Genomic DNA, 20557 nt, shown 5'->3' on the forward strand with positions numbered 1-20557 from the left:
CAAAGGTAGAGCTGTCGGAACCAGCCTATCAACAACTAAGCAATTTGCTGTTTGACACATCTATCTTTCATCTATCATAGGTCATTCCTTCTTTCATTCTTGTTTAGCCAGCACATAACTGATTCCCTCTTTCCTCTAAACATTCACTCATTTTTATTATTTCACTCTGAACTCTCTCCAAGTTGTCAATATATTTCTTTTATCTAAATTCCCCAAACTGTTATAAAAAAATCTGATCATTTTTTATGAAAATACAGTTAATGTTAAACACTCCCCAAGCTTCATCATGTTTAATTCTACACATGACCTTCAAAAACTTCAAATCCTACTCTCAGGTAGTTTCCATTCCAGAGGCTAAGTACAAGAAGATGTACTTGTACATATTTATTGACTTTCATCACATTCCCATACCTTTCTTAAACCATTATGTAACCATTTTTCAAGCCAACAATATTGATTTGTTCTGTGTTTGAATCATTCTGCCAAGGGTAGTGTAACACAGAAAGAAACAGATTAAGCAAGGAAGATAAGGCTGGCCACATGGCACTGGTAGAGAAATCTTCTTTAATAGTGAAATCTTTAATCTTTAATAATCTTTAATCTTTAAGGCTGTTGCTAACTAGAGAGTCTGATGATCTTATGCAGTAAATAGAATGGTATTTCCCAAATGTAAGATGGGTTTGGACACTATTTTGGAAAAAAAAATGTTCCTTCAAGGGACAATACAACTTCTGACCACCCATGCCCGTCATAATACCAAATGGCACAGCCTATGAAAGTCGGAATAGAGACTCCAGGCATAACTCAGCCTAGCTAGGGATAGCTCTTTGGCACTTTGCCAAGCACACTAGACAAAAACCAAGTTTGTCATAGGAACCAGTGATTATTTCATTTTAAAGCTTGTACTTTGGACAAATGCTTGAGAAAAGTCAGGATTCAGTGATAAGCATCCACAGACAAGAAACAGGTCTTACCTGGCCTGAAGTGGCCCTAAGAAAGCAAAGAACATACACTCACTGAATTTGGATTCTCTGCTTTCTGGTTAGTGGGAGGTGGACCTTTTGCAGATTGCAAGTGGATCTAGGGATGGAGAGAGAAAGGAGGGAACAAGGGGGAAGGAGGAGTAAAAAGTGCTAAGACTCAATGTGTATATGTACCGACTTCCCTAGATAAATGTATTCATCATGTATAGCAAACACGTCCTAATAAAAATATCTTTAAAACTCCCCAAATATAATACTTTCATGAGACTGAAGAAAACTTAGTGAAACTGCTGTTTGCACAATTCCCCATCCTACCTAGGGCAATAAAATTTGATATATATAACAAAGTATCTTTCTCAACCTATTGACAATTTGGAATGAAAAATTCTTTATTACGCGACTTGCCTTATGCAATATGGAATGTTTAACAGCTTCCCTGACTGCTACCCATTTGATGATGATGGCACCACCTACAAAACCCTGGCTTAACTTCTTTCTAGTTTAGTCTTCTCATCTGTAAAATAAGGATAACGTGTACCTTTTCGGGCTGTTTTAAGATTCAAAGATGCTACATGAAAATCATTTAGCAGAGTACAACTGTGTAGCAAGCTTAAAATGTGTATTAGCTACATTTTATTTTCTATGTATTTTACCTTAAAAAATGTAGGTTCAGAACTTCTCAAAAATCTCCCAATTCAGAACTCCCTTTCAGATATTAAAATGGAAATGTAAATTGTATAGTATTATATGAATCTACTACATAATTTTTTTTTTTTTTGCTAAAAGAAAACACATTAGAAATGATAAGGTGACCTGTTATAACCAGGTCTTTCCATTTCTATAGGTAATTATCTGCTTTGCACTCGATAATAAAGACTTAAAGAACACTGTGGTTTATAAAATATGCTCTATAAATTAAGTTTGCTTTTTAAAAACTTATCCCAGAATCTTCTGTTGAACAAATATATTGTTTATTCCTGAGACAAACTATTTCAGTTAAAGAGTTAGTTTGAATTTTTTGTGTTCCAGATTTTCTTTTTTCTCCTCATCACTCCCCGTTCTCACTCACAGACACCTGGAGTCTCTGAGGCTGCCAGTAATCTCCTAAGGTTTATCCACACAGAAAGGGAAAACACCTAATTAGAGTAAATAATTTGATAGGGCCAGATTGGATAGAAAATTAATTTACAATAGCTGAGAAATGAATGATGACAGTGGTTTCTAATATGACCGGAGCCCTGCTCAGGGGAAAAAATAAAAAGAGGTGGGGTGGGGGGAGTAGAGAAGAATTCACAATCATGATAAATAGCGGCTTATTCATTTAGAAAAAGTCATCCAGGGACTTGCCAGAATGATCTACATGAAGTTATACCTTAAGGTCTGCTGTGGTCTGAGTGTTTTTGTCACTTTCAAGTCATATATTAACATCCTAGACCTTGAGCTGACGGTGTTACTACAAGGAGCTTCTGGGAGGTGGAACATCCCCTTCTCTGCTACTCTGGGATTAGTGCCTCCCAAAGAAGCCCCGGACAACTCCCTCCCATCACATGAGGTTATGGAGGAAACGTGGCCATCTAGGAAGCTGGTCCACCCCAGACATCAACCTCCTCACACCCTGACCTTAGACTTACCATCTCCAGGAACATTGAGAAAAAAATCTCTTGTTATCTGTAAACTACTACATTATGGTATGTGGTTATAGCGTTCTGAAGGGGTTAAGACAGGATTTTAGCTAAAGATACTAGAATTGTTATAAATAGGGCATTAAATACATTGTAAGAGGTATTAATTGGCTAGATTCTAAGAATACAAAAGAAGATAAAGAAACATGCCAAAAGGGCTTATGAAAAAATAGCAACATCAAGAAATAAAGAATGTCAAAAATGGGAAGATGAAGTCTAATATATTTGGAAGCAAGTTCATTTTAAAACCCCTCTATTTAATTCCATTCCATTAATAATGCAGCACATGGGGGAAGAAGCATGTGGATGAGAGTAGTACTTAAAGAGATTTAAATATGATCATGATTAAACTCCCCCAAAAGTAGGTATGACTCTGCAGTGTGAATCTGGAAATACTGCCAATGTTGTTCAGCCCATGGAACCTGCCAGTCCTGATCATACAGGCAAGATACAAGCTCTTTTTTTTTTTTTTTACTGCTTTAGAGTGACAGTTAACTCTATAGGGCCCATGGTCAAAACTTGAAATTAAACAGTCTAAAATTTAAAATGCCCAAGCAAGCTATGTGGTAGATACACCAAAGAGCATGGAGAAAATAAATATAAAACAAATCACAGGATTGCTTTTTAAAAACTAATTTATTGGTACAATTCAAATGCACATAATAATCACTTTATCAAAGGGAATTTGTTTCTGTACAAGAAGTATCTTGATTCTTCTTTTTCTCCCCATCCCCTTCTTGCCCTCCCCCCAACTCTTTTTTCTTTTTCTTTCCTTTTTTTTTTTGTATTTGGTATTGAACTAAGGATCTTGTGCTTGCAAGGCAGGCCAGTTACACCACTGAGCTAACCCCCACCCCACCCTGGCCTCCTGTCTCCCTTATTTACAAAATCTTTGTTTCTTTTTTTTTCCTTCTTTTCTCTTTTGTTCCTTCACCTCACTTCCCTCTTCACCTTTTCCCTTTTCTTTTAAACAGATTCTTCCTATAGGATTACTTTTAAAACACCAATTTAAGGTATTATGCTAGGCATTGCAACTCTAAAGATCAATAACAATGAAGGCAGGATAAATAACAGTGAAGGTAGGATAAATAAGTTTCATTTCTTACCCATTAGAAAATAATAAATTAGTGAGTAAAACAGATACTTTCACAAACCAACAGAAAGGTGAGGATAGGTTTAATGTTCTTTGGAGGTACGGAATGGAAGGTATTTAATAATTCTAGGGAAATACTAGAGAAAGCAACACAAAGAGGCTTGTGAGTAGGGTGTTGACAACTAAAGAGTACTTGGAAAAGTAGGTAGAGAGTTGTAGACATTTTAAGACAATAGAATAGGTAAAGGATGAGGGATGATATTCAGAAGACCAGAAAAAGGACAGGTGGAAGGCAAGCCAGGCCTAGAGGACAGCGTGACGATGTAAGACACCTCTCTAAGGTAAAACGACAGAAAGAATGGGTTCTCACAGGAAAGACCTTAACAGTTCTTCCCAAAGACCAAAAGTGATTTCAGCGTGGAGATAAATATGTTTAGACCCCCTAGGTAGTAATAAATGTGTTTCCTAAATTCTATAACTCCCAATTTTATAATCTAGGAGATAGCTACAGATTAAGATTTTACTGTAAAGGCACAGCAGACCATAAAGAAGGAGCAGAGGTTTAGAGAAGGATTCAGGTGAACCTTGGCTCTGGAGCTCTCTTTACTGAACATGGAGTTTACTTTTTGTCTCTTTAAAAATACAGAAGTTAATTCCCCTTATTTATGTTATGTTGTACATATGTTTCAGCAAAAGAATATTTATAGAACCTTTGCCACAGTATTTCTAATGTAGCAAGTGTAATCAATAGTAGCTGTGCACTTATATTATTACTGTATTCTACATACACGACAATGGGGCTTAACTATGAAAAGTTTATCACAGAAATCATTGGGAACTAGTTCCCTCTTCCAAGTGCTGTAGTTTCCTCTCTTCATAAGAAAATGATTACAAATTAACATTCATTGACCAGGTTGGTGTGAACAGCATTGAATTAAATATCACTGTACATAAAAATACTTGAATCCGTCTGAAACACACTAAGAAATATTTCTTTAGTAAATAATTGAGTAAAGCAATTTACTTATTTTACTTTCCATATTTTGTTTCCCTTCACTGTCAACCATGACGTGGTGAAGGTAAAGGAAGCTCCTTTCTTTTTTTCCATCCCTTACCTCCAATTTAATATGCCCCTTAAATGCATTCCCATCTTCTACAACCCCATGATCTCATTCCTCATCAGTGCACACATGAGCTCTTTCAAAAACAACATAATTCTTGGAAACTGATATATTAACCCAGAACTCTCAGGATGGTTCTTTAACATTTAGCAAGGCAAAGGCAGGCATTTATTATATATTCCTCCATCCCCCACCAAAGAATGAAGACCTGTCAAACTCAGTTCTGGAGGACTAAGAAGAAAGTAGAAGGAAGAAGACTGAAAATGCATCCTCAAAGGTCATAAGATATCTGATTGTTTAAAAGTAACTACAAAGTCATTGAATGGTGAATGATATTGCAAAGATATATACAGTATTATTAATGCTGCAAATTTTGACATTCTCAATATTCATCTAGAAATTCATATAGGATTTTGGAGAGTAATTCTTTTATTCCCTCTTCTGGATTCTGAATCATTATGCACCTAATGATTGAGCTGCTTTTGAAACTTAAAATTTTTAATGTTTTCATCCATCACCAAAGATACAAAAAGCGAATAACCACAACAAATCTATACTCAAGTCTTTATTCGATGTCAAAGTGCACTCTGTTTCTCACTTACTGTGTTTTACTAGACATCTAATGAGAGTCTTGAGAGAAAATCTAATTGTTTCTTTATAGTTTTCTTTTGTGTGTGTGTGTGTGTGTCCCTACATTTGTTATTGACCGCTGTATTACTATATGTTATTTTCATTCTGCCTTCCTTTTTTTATGATTCTCTATTTGTTTTATTTGGAATGCTAGTGATTTTTTTGGTTAAATTTACATATTATTTAGCCTAAGTATAAATGAATGTGCAGTTCTTTTTATTCATTCTTAAATAAGTAAAATGCCTTTTGATTGCCCTCTTAATAGTATGAGATTGCACTGATCCATGTACACATTCTCTTTCCCAAGAGTAACTTCACTGGTTGCCTAGACTTAGAACTTAGACCATGGCTCTTATATAGAACAAAATTGATAAATAATAATTAAACATATAACCCCATCTTACTGGTTCCCACGTCTATGGTAATTTGGTATTAAATTCAGAGTCAGAAATTAACTTACAGTTGTTCACTGTATGCATTGGCATAAGACTTATTAAACAAAAAGCTACTTCAAACCAGAATTGTCAAATCTTAAGTATCCATAATCATAACATGGATTCTGTTCTAACAGACTTCAATCTTACCCTTTACTTTTCTGACCACTGATACAAATAGTGATAAAGAGAACTACCTAATCAACAGTTGCTATCTGAAAAGTAACAAACTATTTAAAAAGAATATTTCATTGTGATAAATATTGAAATAAAATATGTTTATCTTGAACAAATTCATAATTTCCTACATGAATATCATATTGTCAAAATTATTGCCTTATGGTGAGCCCTTTAAATGTAGGCTCCTGTTATTAGGCACGTGGATAGGCTTTAAGGGTAGACATGTGTCATTTGAGGGCATGTCTGTGTGTGTGTCTGTGTGTGTATCTGTGTGTGTGTGCACGTTTGCATTTTTTCTTTTGGACATTAGCTCCATAATGTTTGCAAAAGATTGATGAGCTAAATCCCTAATTTGTTCTCCCCCAAATCCCTTCAGCCCCACCTTGTAGCCTGCACCTACCATGCTCTCCATTCCTGCTTTACTCAATGGTTCTGTAGACATTTTGACAAGCTTTTTGCTTGTGTAATTTGAAAACACTTCACCCTACTTTACATTTTTCCTTGCGTCTTTCCTGTCACTACCACACCCATGTGGCGTTGGCTTGTGCTGATCAGTGGGTTCCAGGAATTGATAGGACTTTGTTTCCCTATTTTATTTCCAAAGGAAAAGTTCTGATTTCCATTTCAGAAAGTTCCTCCGAATGTCCCTTCATCCTCAAATTGTAGCCAGCTCGAAATGCATTTTTTGGTGTTGACTTCCTCTCCTTTGCTTCTTATGTGTGCCCCATTAATACTATCCATGGAAAACAAAGATGCTAGGTCCTGCAGTGCCTTGACAATTTCAAGAAACATCCCAAGCCATACTTCACTTCAATAGCACTGCTCACCAAAATTAATGAAGCAGACTTCACTGAAAGCCAAGATTCTGGTGACTGTGCCAAATTGGTGTAAGGCACTCAAATGGAAAATTGAAAGAGATTTAGATCTTGAACATAACTCCTTAGTTTCTTTCTAAAAGGAAGATAATGGTTGTCATATATAAGTACACCATACTGAATTTTCCGGATATTAAAGTTTAATGCTTAATCTCCCTGTATAGCTCAGGAACCACTGAATGAATTAATATTTATAATATACCTAAAGGTACTTTGATTAAAGATGTTCAACAATACGAAAATTTGAACCTCTAGTAAGATGATGGCAGAATTGTCTTTAAAATGAGGAACCTTAAACAAGTAAGAATATTCATCAAGTGAGAGTACAGAAAGTTTAAAAAGATAATACAAATGTGATTTTATGCAGAGATACTTTTTATTTTTAAAGTCCTGTAGCAAAATTTCTTGCTGGAAATTAGTTTAATTTTTTGATCTGTTACTTTTACTCTTGAACATATTCTAGCTTAGAGAGGAGATAATTACTGATCAATCTGATAGTACAGGAGGTAGAAGAAGAGAATAAACAAGGCATAGTCTTAATAAGTATGATAAACTCAGACCTAGAAATTAAACCCACGGGTATAACAAGTCTTATATTGTATCTATACTTAATTTTAATATATACATTTATAAACTACACTTTGATAAATTAAGGTGACTATGATTATAGAATTTACTACTTAGAAGTTAGCTATTTTGATTTGTTTGGAAAACTTCCCATTATGGTTTTGCTGAAGCCTCAAACTCCTGGGAATGAACACAATACTGAGATCACAGATAATATTTTCAAAAGATAAAAATAGAGCAATTTTGTAAGTAAAGATAAAAAGTTATTACCGGCTAAGCCTTTCTCACGTCAATTTCTTAAATGTGAAAAATATCCAATGAACCCATTAAACACATTTTGACAGACTAACAGCAGGAGGCTTGTTGACCTTTCACCTCTCATTGATTTCCCCTTCAGTCGTTTTCCTTGGTGATTTCCACTTTTCCTGCATATATTTTGCCTCCCAGTTCACTCTTCACATGCCACTCCCTTAATCACTTGCAAGGGAAACTCACAAAGCCCTGAGCAGCACTGACACTTCAGGAAAACCTTGAAAACAAAGCAGCCACTTCCTCACTTTGATCAGTGAGTACCTCAGTCGGCAAGACTTTCTATAAGCCATGGATATCCTTGCTGCTTCAACAATGCTGCTGAACATATAAACACATGGGTGAGTCAAAATGGTCATTAATTATCATTTATTCATATGTTCATCAGTTCTACCAGAATTGTTTAAGGGACCACTTTAGGCATAATGCCAAAATGGAGACCCAAAGAAGAAAGGAAGTATAGGCCACCCCTCTTATGTCAAAGATCCCTGGGGAAAACCTCATAATAAGACATAGGCAGGGTGGCATTTACTGGTGCCAGGGAACTGAAATTAAGTGAGAAATCTGCGTGAACTAACTTAATGCTGATAGAGGCAAAAATAAACCAGAAGAGTCTGCAGTAGCTCTAACTTCAATTTTGGAAAGGCATTATTGTACATCATGTTGTCTTTCATTAAGGAATAGTTAGGAAAACAGCAGCAAATGTTACTAAGCAGGGCCAAACTTAGCAAAGCTACAAACCAAAGCTGTGATGAAAAGCAGAGGTGTCAGACTTGTAGGACTGTCATACAAGTTGTAAAAGTGCTAGGAAATCACTTTAACATCTGTTATCAGTAAGGAAGACTCAAAGAGGAGTCTTAGTCAAAATTAAATATTTTGTGGAATGAAAGGCAACGTTTTGCACCCTGGTTAGTTTTTCTGTTATGTTTGCAGTTCTGGGCCTTTGCAGGTCTCTAACATGTGGCTGTCTTCCTCTAGTCTCTTCTATGTGCTGATTTCAAAACGGGGCTCACTGCTCTCCTCCCTCGAAATAAAAGCAAAACCATCCCACATAGTAGTGATGAACATTTCAGGTTTGGTTCAGGATTTCTTACGGAAAAGGAAGCACATGTTTACATCAAGGAGAGATCGATACAAATCCTGAGGCTTTCACGTTCTTCCCCGAACTTCTCTTTGGCAGCTGGTCACTGGATCTTCTCCTTTTTCTCTTCCTTGTGCCATGCCCATGGCTTCCGTATGTCTTTCTGGCTCTCGAATCTTCTCTCTGTTTCTCTGTATTATCTTTGTCCTGATTTCATGCAGACTTCCTTAGCTCTGATTCCGGGCCAAGCTCTCATGCCAACCTGCCTGGTCTGCTTCCAAATAAAAAACTCACCACTTACCGGAATTCACCTAATTTCCAAGTCAATGGGAGTTTGCATATTAAGGAAAATGAAGTCTTCACCCACATGTTTTCCTGTTACATAAAGTTTAGAATCACGAAGTTTGCCTTACTCGGATAAAAAAGAAATGAGAAGACATTTTTTAAATTCTTTTTTAAAAATTAGTGCGTGTTAGTAATACGGAATGGCGATGATTGTTTTGGAAATTGGCCTATACATTTAACATATTTGATCATTTTCAATACAATTACCCCTTTCTCTTTTCTCTCCCTTTTCCCTGACTCCCATCCAGATCTCCAAAAGTTTACCTCCTAGTTTCCTGTCATCTTTCTTTCATTTTATTAATTAATTGATTTTGGGTTTCTCCTATAAGAAAAAACATGGGATATTTAACTTTCCAAGTCTTCAGTTCTATCCTTAATCTGTTCTTAATCAGTTCCCTTTCTCATTTCTTCAACAAATACCTCAAAATTTCCTTTTCCTCCTGAAGTTTCACTGGTCCAATAATGAACTGAATATCTATATATTTTTTCAAGTTCATATGTCGGGGTCCTAACAATCAATACGACTAATGACTGAGGATTGATATACAGTCTGTAAAGAAAGGGGTGAAGTCTTCATGAGAAGAAGAAGAGGTACAAACCTTTCCATCACCTTGCTCACGTCTTTCTAACCCCCAGAACTGTAAAAAAAATTTTTTAAATGTTGATTATGCCACCCAGTCTGGTAGCATACGGAATTATCCTCCTACCCTACCTACAAATATCTCTACTTCTGCCTGCATTTTTCTCCTCTTTTCTCAGTGGAGGAGTTAACACTGCACCTGTTCTAGGTTCATTCCCCTACTTTGCATTGAGACCCATCCCTCTCACCTTACAGCTGACCTCACTCCCTCCTGAAAGCCCTTCCATGGCTTCCCCCTGCACCTTAAATAAAATACAAGCTCCTTACTGGGGACTACACAGTGCAGTGACCTGGCCCCCTGATCGTTTCTCTGACCTCATTTCTCCCCACATGAAGTTCTTGAGTCATTGTGACTTTTTATTATTTCCTGAACTCATGTCCATTCACCAAGCTCATGAGACACGTGGTATTCATTCTACCCAGGACATTTCCCCAAAGCATCTATGGACAGCTGGTTGTTTCCATTTAAATCTCAGCTCACATGTCAGCCCTCAGAGTTCTCTGAATACCCATGAAAAAAATCCCTCCGCGATATGAAAAAATGGAAAAGGAGGTCTTCCATTCTCATCTTCCCACCCCCTGAAATTACCTTGTTGACCACACCTATTCTCCTTGTTTATTAAGTGTCTTCATCCAACAAATATTATCTCCATGAGAACAGAGATCTTGCTGTTATTCTGCTTCTATGTGTCAGTTTTAAGGCATTGCCTGATGCCAGAGTCATTTCTAAAACCACTTTGAGCCCTCCATCTCCTCCTGTATGCCTATTTAATCATCCCTGTGGCAAGTTTTCTTCATAAACACATGTTCAAATATTTCCCATTCTGAAAGCAAAAACCCCCATCTGACCACATATTTCCCCTTATTTGTTTGCTGATGTCTTTTCTCTCTTTCAGAGCCAGACTTATTTGAAGGGGCCACTAAACCCTCTATCCCCTCCTCTGAAAGCCTTTTCATTCCACTCCACTATAATTTGACTTTGTTGTGGACTCCCCACGTCACTTGTGAAGACGATATGTGACCAAGAGACTGCCACATCCCGCAGACACTGTTCTGTCCTCATCTTACTTGACCATCTGGAATATTCAGTTGACGTGATGGACAATCTCCTTTCCTTGGAAGTCTGTCCTTCTTTCATCAAACATATTCTCCTAATATTGCTTTTTAAAAAATTATCTTTATTGATTTTTCCCCTTTTGTCCATGGATTTCTCTTCTACTACGTGCTTTAGGGGCTGCAGTTCAAGTGTCTCTGTGGGGCTGGCAGGAAATGTACATGTGTGAAGGAGCTGCAGGTAATTATCTGGGTGAAGGGGACCCTGAGGGAGTGGGGGCTGTGTCTATCTCCTCCAAAAGACATTGATATCATGGTAAGTGAAATAAAGCCAATCTCCAAAAGCCTCAAATCACATGCTTTCTCTTACATAAGACATCTGTAAACAAACAAACCAAACAAAAGGAAAAGGACGAGGAACTAGAAGGTAATCTTGTAGTGCTGCAGGAAGGGATTGGGAATAGAGGGAAGAAAGGGACAAATACAATCAAAATATTCCATATGCAGTTTCCAGTGCACTGTCATGAATCCCACTACTCCGCAGCACTAATACAGATCAATTTTTTAAAAATCTGTGTTAGCTTAACGAACTGTGTCTGTGGGGCAAGTGTAGGACATGTAGCCAGTGTATTAAATGGTGTGTTTCTTGAGGCTTTTTCTTGCCTTTCTTCTTCCTGCTACTCTAATTTGACAGGGTCACTCACAACTACAACTTTGAGTGCCACTGAGGCCTCTCTGATTTGAGCCTCTACTACGCAGATCTGTATATCAGAAAGATTAGGACAGAAGTGTGCAGGCAGACAGCCTACATTTGAGATCCTTCTCAGCCATGCCCTAGCTCTGTGACCTTGGTCGAATAACTTCGCTGTTTGAGTCTCAGATTCCTTGTATATAAAATGAAATTGGCAATAGTTATTTTTGTGACTTTTGAAGTTGCTCTATGGCTTAAATGCTTAGTAAACTGTCTAGCACAAAGTAAGTTCCCAGGAAAATTTAGTCTTAAACTAAACATTTCAAATGTGAATTTGTCTTTCTCTCTAGACGGACCCTTATGTTACAAGCATCAGCAGGCCAGAAGCAATAATCATTCTACAATTTCCCTTTTCTGTCTCAGTCCTAACTCCACATACCCAAATCACCACTTCTACAGTTTCTAAGAGACCCAGATACTTGGCCTGAATTATAGCTTGTTTAGTCCATAGCCTTTCCTTCAAGTCTATTGTCATCTTTTTTTCTAACTTTATTGCAGTACAAAAGACACAAATGTTGATGGCATAATATATATATTATATATATATATATAATACATATATATGACAGTTGTAATCCAGCAAATGAATATATCCATCACTTCATATATTTGTTTTCTGTAAATTGAGAGTATTTAAAGTCTATTATCTTAGCAATTTTCAAGTTTACATTTCTTGAATTGCACTATTACGTTATTATTTACAATAGTGACCATGCAGCATAAAACATCTCAAAACTTGACTAACTGGTATCTTATGCCACTTGAACTACATCTCTGCCACTGTCCTCCCAGGCTCCTGGGAATTACCATTCTAATATCTGCTTCTATGATTTTGACCTTTTCAGATTCCACATTCAAATGAAATCATGCAATATTTGTCTTTTGGTGCCTAGTCTGTTTCATTTACCATAATGTCCTCCAGATTTGTACATCGAATGATTCCCTTCTTTTACAAAGCCGAATAATGTTCCATTTTATATGTAAATCAAATTTTCTTTATCCATTCATCTGTTGATAAACAAAGTGGTTGCATATCTTGGCTATTATGAATAAGGCAGCAATGAATATGAGGATCTCAGTGTCTCTTCAACATAAGGATTTCATTTCCTGTGTTTATATGTCTAGTTGTGGGATTGCTGGATTGCATCATATTTCTATTTGAAGGTTTTTGAAGACCTTCAGTACTGTTTTCCATAGTGGAAATTTTTATTATTTTACATTACCATCAGCCATGTGCAAAGGTTCCCTTTTTTCTCCACATCCTTGCTAATATTTGTTGATGTTTGTCTTTCTTGTAATAGTCATTCTAACTGGAGTAAGATGATATCTCATTGTGGTATTGCTTTGTATTCCCTGGTAATAAGAAGTTGTGAGAATTTCTTTTTCATACAACTCTTGGTCATTTGTATATTTTGAGAAATATTTATTCAGATACTTTTCCCATTTTCAGTCAGGTTATTTACTTTCTTGCTGCTGAATTGTTTGAGTATTTTATATATTTTGAAAATTAACCCATCACCTGAATAGTTTGAAAACATTTTATCCTATGCTTTAGGTTTTCTCATCACTTGTTAATTCTTTCCTTTGCTGCATAGAGGTTGTCGTGACTTATATCCAGATGTCTCCCAAAAGCCTCATGAATGCAAAGGCCAGCTTTGGAAAGTGATTGAATTATGGGGGCTTATATGATTCGCTGTGAGGAGGTGGGGTCTGGTGGTAGAGGCTGCCCGCTGGGGGTGTGGCCTTGAAGGGTTCACCTTCCTCCCTAGCTTCTCCTTTGTCTCTCTGCTTCCTGTCCATCATGTCAGGAGCAGATTTCCCTACTGTGCCCTTCTGCCATGCTGTCCAGCCTTGGAGCCAGTTGACTATGAACTGAAACATCTATAAACTGTAATGCAGAATAAACCTTTTGTCCTTTAAATTCTGATTGTTGGATAGCATGTCTCAGCAACAAGGAAAGTAACTAAGAAGGAAGCTTTATAGTTTGATGCAAACTTATTTATCTGTCTTTGCTTTTCTCTCCTGTGACTTTGGGGTCATATCTTAAAATTCATGGCAGAGGCTAATATCATAATAGTTTTCCCGTTTTCATCTAGTAGTTTTTTAGAATTCAGTTTTAAATTTACAGTTTTGATCAATTTTGACTATTTTAATATATGATGTGAAATGAGATCCAAGTTCATTCTTCTACATATAAATATTTGGTTTCCTCAATACAATTAATTGAAGAGACTTTTCTTTCTCCATTATGTGTTCTTGATTCCTTTACAGAAGACTGATTTACTGTAAGCATGTAAATTTTCTTTTTTCTCTCTATTCTGTTTCATTGGCCACATCTCTGTTTTGCTGCTAGTATCATGCTATTTTCATTGTCATGGCTTTGTCATGGATTTTGAAATTGGAGAGTGTGATGTCACTAGCTTTGTTCTTTGCACTTAAGATTGCTTTTTGTTTCACCTTATGACTTTTAGGATTATTTTCTACTTCTGTCAAAATGCCTTTGGAATTTTTAATAAACATTACATTGAAACTGTAAATCCAGTAGGGGCATTTCAGCAACATTCTTCAACTTCACCAGTGTCTTATAATTTTCACCTTCCACTTCCTTAACTGAACTTATAAATATTCTAAGTACTTTAATAGCATTCTAAGTATTTTAATAGCATCAACAAAATTTATGCTATTTTAAATAGGATTGTCTTCTGGATTTGGGGGTTAGGGGAAGTTCATTGTTATTGTATAATAATGCTATTGGGTTTTGTTGGTTGGTTTGGGATTGTCCAACTTTACTAAATTCATTTATTAATCTTAATTTTTTTTGCCTGATTCTCAGGGATTTCTACATTATACGATTGTGTCATCTGCAAACATACTCAATTTTACTTCTTTTTTTCTGGTTTGTATACTTTTTATATCATTCTCTTGCTCAATTATTCTATTTGTAACTTTTAATACTATAATAAATAGAACTGATGAAAATGCTTATCCTTTCTTGTTCCAGATCTTAAAGGAAAAGATTCTAGTATTTCATAGTTGAATGTGATTAATTTGTGGGCTTGTCATGTATGAACTTTATATGTTGTGATACATTCTTTCTGTATCTAAATTTGTTGAGTGTTTTTATCATGAAAGGATCTTGGATTTTGTCAAATGTGTTTCATTGTCTATTAAGATGACCATACAGGGTCCTGTCCTTCATTCTGTCAATGTGCTGTATCACATTTGCAGATCTGTATATGCTGAGCTACCTCTGCCTCCTGAGTTAAATCCCATTTCATTATGGTGGATGATCTTTCACTGTACTATTGAATTTGGTTTGCTAGTATTATAATGAAGATTTTACATCTATTTTTATCAAGGATATATTCCTGTAATTTTATTTTCTCATAGTATCCTTATCTGGCTTTGGTTTCAGAGTAATGCCGAACTCATAAAAGGAGTCAGGAAGTATTCTCTCCTCTTCAATTTCTATCATAATCTGAATCAAGGCCTTGTCATCTCTCCTCTGGGTTATTTTCATGGCCTGTTAAGTGACTTCTCAGCCTTGTGTCTCAATCCATTTTCTACATTTTTGTCAAAGTGATATTTCTAAAATGAAATTTTAATCATGTCACTCTTCTGCATGGGAAAATTCCAAATTTTCCCTCTCTATGAATAAATAATAACTGATTGATCTGGCCTTTACCTTTCCTTGGAGTGTTACTTTCTGTAGCTCTTCAGCCTGACATTCTGCTTTAGCTATTCCCAATAATTTCGAACTCCTTGTTGCAAGTTTGACTCTTTTAGGAACGTTCTTCACTGACTCTGTCATGCTACCTGTTGCCTGTCTCAGTTTAATCCCTGACACTTTTGAGGGCCCTTCCTGGAGTTTTGTGAAGAAGACTCTTTCAGTCGTTATAAATGGAAACAGAGGAAAAGCTAACATTACGGGGTGAGTATGGGCTAATAATTTGATCTAAGAGAATTGGCCTTTCTTTTGTGGTGACAGAGAGTCAGAAAAATTAAATAAATGAGTAGAATGCAGATGAAAAGAGAAATCTAACTGGATGATTTTAGGTTCAAATACTTGTGTTTTGGAAAAATATAGCAATAACAAAAGGTAATTATCACATAGTATTTAAATCATATCTAAATGCAGTGTGTGCTAGAATAATAAGTAGACACTTACAAATGGCTCACCCTTATGCTTGACTACATGTGTCTCGGCCTGTGTGGCTGAAGGGTCCATGGAAGGAGAACAGTGGGGGATAAAGAAAAGACAAAGAGAGCCGGGGATTTAGCTCAGTGGTTCTGGAAACTGTCTCACAAGTGCAAGGACCTGAGTTCGATCTTTGGTACAAAAAAAAAAAGAAAAGACAAAGAGATACAGAAGCTGAGGCCAGGTGGAGCCTTCCTCCTGCTGGAAAAAAAGGTCTGGCTGTCAACTGCTGCTTGTTTATTTATAGTGTAGAGGTAAGGAAAGTGCAGGGGGCGGTGAAAGGGACTGAACCGGAAGTGGGAGAGTAGCTAAAGTCTGCAGAACATCAGGCTTTGATGGCTTTATGGAGAATGGACTGGGAGGATGGTATGTGTCTACAACACATCTACAGCATGGTGCTCCCAGAGTGCACGGACTGCCTGAGCACTGAGGAAAGCTAACCAGAGCAGGGAAACCAAGGGAATAACAAACCATAATGATCACCTCCATTGTATATTAGGTTAGTTAAAAATGACTTTATGTTAAGAGACAAGTTACACTCTATGAAACAGATAAAGTTACTTTAGCATTTAATGAGTTTAACTCAACTGCATTAATAAAAGATACCTTTCCACATATTTTGAGCTTTCTCATGAGTTTAAACAAGTTATTACTAGGTCTGTAAAACTGGATATATCAGTTTTGATACAACATTATCATTGTGTATGTATACAGACCTAGCTTTATCACATATTATCTGTATATGTGCATTATATTTCACTATTTCTTGAATTTTAAGAAGTTATGCTCACTAGCACAGTGACTTTTCAAATAGTGCATCTTCATTAATTAGTGGCTCAATAAGTTACCATAGTGGGTTTTGACCAGAACTTTAAAAATGCATAAAAATAGAATAGATAAGAAAAGCTCAGAACAACATAGTAAGAGAAGTGTTGTTTTATCAAACATGATTGGTTCTCCACATGTTAGAAGAGTGCTGAATTAGAGAGGCTTAGGAGAGAACAGACTTAGGATTCCCAGGCCCCTGAGGGTTTTTAGTTCTGATCCAGTATTAAAAATTACTCGGAAATGCTAGGCTGAAGTCAAGAGCACACATAAACACATCCTTCCTGACAATGCAGCATTTTCTGTTTTTCATCTATAGGCAAATTTCTACTCTGTTGGTAAACTGGAATATCATTTTCCATTTGAAAATGAAAAATCTATAACTTACTTGCAAAAATGGCAACAAGTTGTTGGCAAGTGAGAGTTGCATTTAGCACACTATGGAGTGTCCCATAGCCATGTGGCATCCTTCTTACTCCCTTGATTGCCCTTACCTGATTACCATTCCCCCCTTTTCCCCAAACACATTACTTTATTTAATTTCCGTGTAGGATCTTCATGCAATTTCTAATTCTGTGATTTTATGATAAGCACCTCAAAACATTTCTGGAACTTACTGCTTCTAAATTAACCCATGAGATGGGAGTGCTCATTTATTCTTCGATTTGTCAGCTGCCCTTCAAAACCATGAAAATAACTGTGTGCACAAAATTAGGATATCCTCACTTATTTTTATAGATTTTATACCAGAAAATATGCATATGCCACTCTAAAGCTAAAGGAAGAAAAGTTACTCCTTTAACCTCTACAGCTTTCATGTGCTATACTTACATTGCAGTTGTCCCAAAGCTAGACAATTTTAGCTTACTGCTTTAGCTAAAAGAACAGTTGAGAAGGAATCATCTGAATTTTATTTTTGTTCTATTATAGAGTGCTTTGTCAAGGAGCAGTTAAAAGGTAAATCAATTGCATTATTTCCTTTAAATATGAAAAAACAACTTATAATGTATGTCCCCTGACAATTCTTACGTGTGATGGCTGAGGATTGCAAATTATTTTGCTTAAGAATGTTACATGTTACATCATATGCATATGTATATTAAGGAATCTGCAGATCCCCTTCAAGTTCTAAATGAGTACTAGCTTATTATATGAAGCCATGAAAAGGGTACTGCTTACCAGCTATCTACATTCTCCTCCTCATCATCAGACTTGATGAAAATGATTCCCAGGACTGAATTGATTAAGAGGTCAGCATCGTGTCTTAATGGAGATACTGGAAGTGTATATTCTCAGATTCATACAATCTAATCAGAAGGCAGAAAAATCTGAGCTAGCCCTAAGAACTTTATCAAGCTACTACTACAACTGATATCTTGCTGTCATTTTAAATTAAGGCTGCTAATCATACAGAATCATGCCATTTCCCTCTTTTTTCTTACTAATGCAAACAACAAAAAGCTAATCTGAGACCACCATCTCATGACCTGTCTGAGACAGAGACTTGAGAACACTAATCTATGCAGAAATAATTAGATTCCAATGACTTTGTAGAGATGATATTTCTTTTAAAAATAATCAAAGAGCAAGGACAAGGGGAAAAATGAGAGCCAAGACTTGTCATGTAAAGGTACAAGATCCCATTAATGAATGTAACTGTACTGTATACCTAAAATGTATCAATAAACTCAATTTTAAAAATTAAAAAAAAATAAAAACAATCAAAAAAATATCAGAACAAGACAATGTAAACAAGATAACCATGACCACATGTATTCATGTAGGTAGAACTAGAACTTGAAATTTCCAGGAGATTTTTGATTCATCCTCTCATGAAAAGGAAGATTGTGTTTTAACTGTTCCAAAACACCTGGACTCTTTTGGGTGGGGTTGGTGCCAAGGACTGAATTCAGGACCTTGCACTTGTGAGGCAGGCAGCACCACCACTGAGCTAAACCCCCAGCCCAACCTGGACTTTTATTTCCAGACCGCTTTAATAGAAGTATGGGTTGGATTGAAGAATTCAAAGCAATTTCAGAGAGGCATGTGGTTTAATACATACGTATTATTGCATGGGTAGTTGGTATGATGACTGGACATGTGATTTTCTCCTTTCCTTTCAGGAAAAATAATACCAAGTGGTACAGAAATCAAGAGCGGTAGAGCTGTTTGCCTCACCAGGTTAACTGAGAATGGTGAGATCACTGTGATACAGATTAACGGAGCAGCTCACCTCTTCAGGCAGTGCTACCAGATTTAGCAAATACAGACCCACAACACCAGTTACATTACAATTTCAGAAGTGCAGTGAATGATAGTTTAGTACGAGGATGTGGCCAATATTATGCAATTATTGTAATTATTTGCTGTCATGCAAGTGTCCTGTGTTTTATCTGGTAACCCTATTTCAGAAGATGAATATCATTCCTAATGCTGCTTTCTGCTTTAAGTCAAATGTAAGATTTATGGAAAACATTTCAGATTGTCAAGATCTCTTCTTGTGTGCATATGAAGGTGCAGGCATTTACATTTTCCCTGTGCTTCTAGCAAAATGGTTAGATGGGCGAGGTATAGCTTTGACTTCCCTCTATAATTCTTCGTGTACTGGAGGAATTGATAGTCCAAGCAGATAATATTTTATACTTGGATCTTAGCGAAAAGACTGAGGGGCAATTAGGTAATATTTTAGATGTATATAATTCTCAGAAACATTGGTATTTTTCATTTAAAGATAATCTTTGTGGGAGAAACTAGTATCAACTCATGCCCCCATGACTGTTTTGTATTCGAAACATATGTAAGCTCCAAAATATTTATCTTTCTGGCATTTCAATATATATGTACAAGCACATGTAGTCAGAGATCTGTGCTCTCTGGTTCTACTAGTATTTTCAAGTTTTCAAATTGCTTGATATTAACAAGCACAAGATTATGTTCTTTTATAGCTATTGGAACCAAAGGGGTTTATTTGTGGAGGCAATGTTTATAATTGCTTTTCCCTATATTTCCAGGTCCTAGGCACTTTACATACATTGCTTTGGCTTGTGTTCCCAGGCTCTATAAGTGAGATAGAGCTGCCTTCCCTTTAGACAGAAGGAACTCAAACTCAGGCAAAGCATCTTGCCTGAGGTCATTGATGAGAAGGTGACAGAGGCAAGAAAAACCCTCAGGTCTTCTGACCCCAGTGTACTGCTTTTCTGTTTACACAAAGCTATGCTTGGTGTAATAAGTCTAAAATTTAAAGTGTGGATATTCTCTGAAAATGCACATCCTTTCTAAGTCTCTGAGGAAATAAGTCTTGATTAATTGACGTACTCCCACTGCTTGATTTCAGTGGAGATTTCTTTTAATTGTAGGTCGCCTCATTGCCTGTACATATGAGAAACTGAAGATGCTCTGATGGCCTCCCAGCTATAACCCTAACCCTTCTCCTTCCCCTTGCTCCCTAGAACATCATGTTATCTTCAGACGCTTTATGAAAATGCAGTGGTGGGCTGGGGGTGTAGCTCAGTGGTGCTGTGCCTGCCTCTCAAGCTCAAGGTCTTGAGTTCAATCTCTGGTACCAAGAAGAGAAAAGAAAGAAAATGCAGTGGCAGGGAGTAAAATAGTGAATAGTCAGGAGCAAGAAGAGGAGAAACTGTGCTTTGTTCCCCCCTTGTTGTTTGAGGGTGCAGAAGGGTAATTCATCACTGTTCTCAGCCCAGCCCTTGCGTTTCAGTCAGGAGCCCTCTTTGTCTCCAAATGCTTCTTCATTCCATACCTGCCGTGTTATCCCAGTGCCTTCAGGGAA

Source organism: Fukomys damarensis, unplaced genomic scaffold, assembly GCF_012274545.1.
Source record: "Fukomys damarensis isolate Sample0158 unplaced genomic scaffold, DMR_v1.0_HiC HiC_scaffold_6, whole genome shotgun sequence".
NCBI lineage: Eukaryota > Metazoa > Chordata > Mammalia > Rodentia > Bathyergidae > Fukomys > Fukomys damarensis.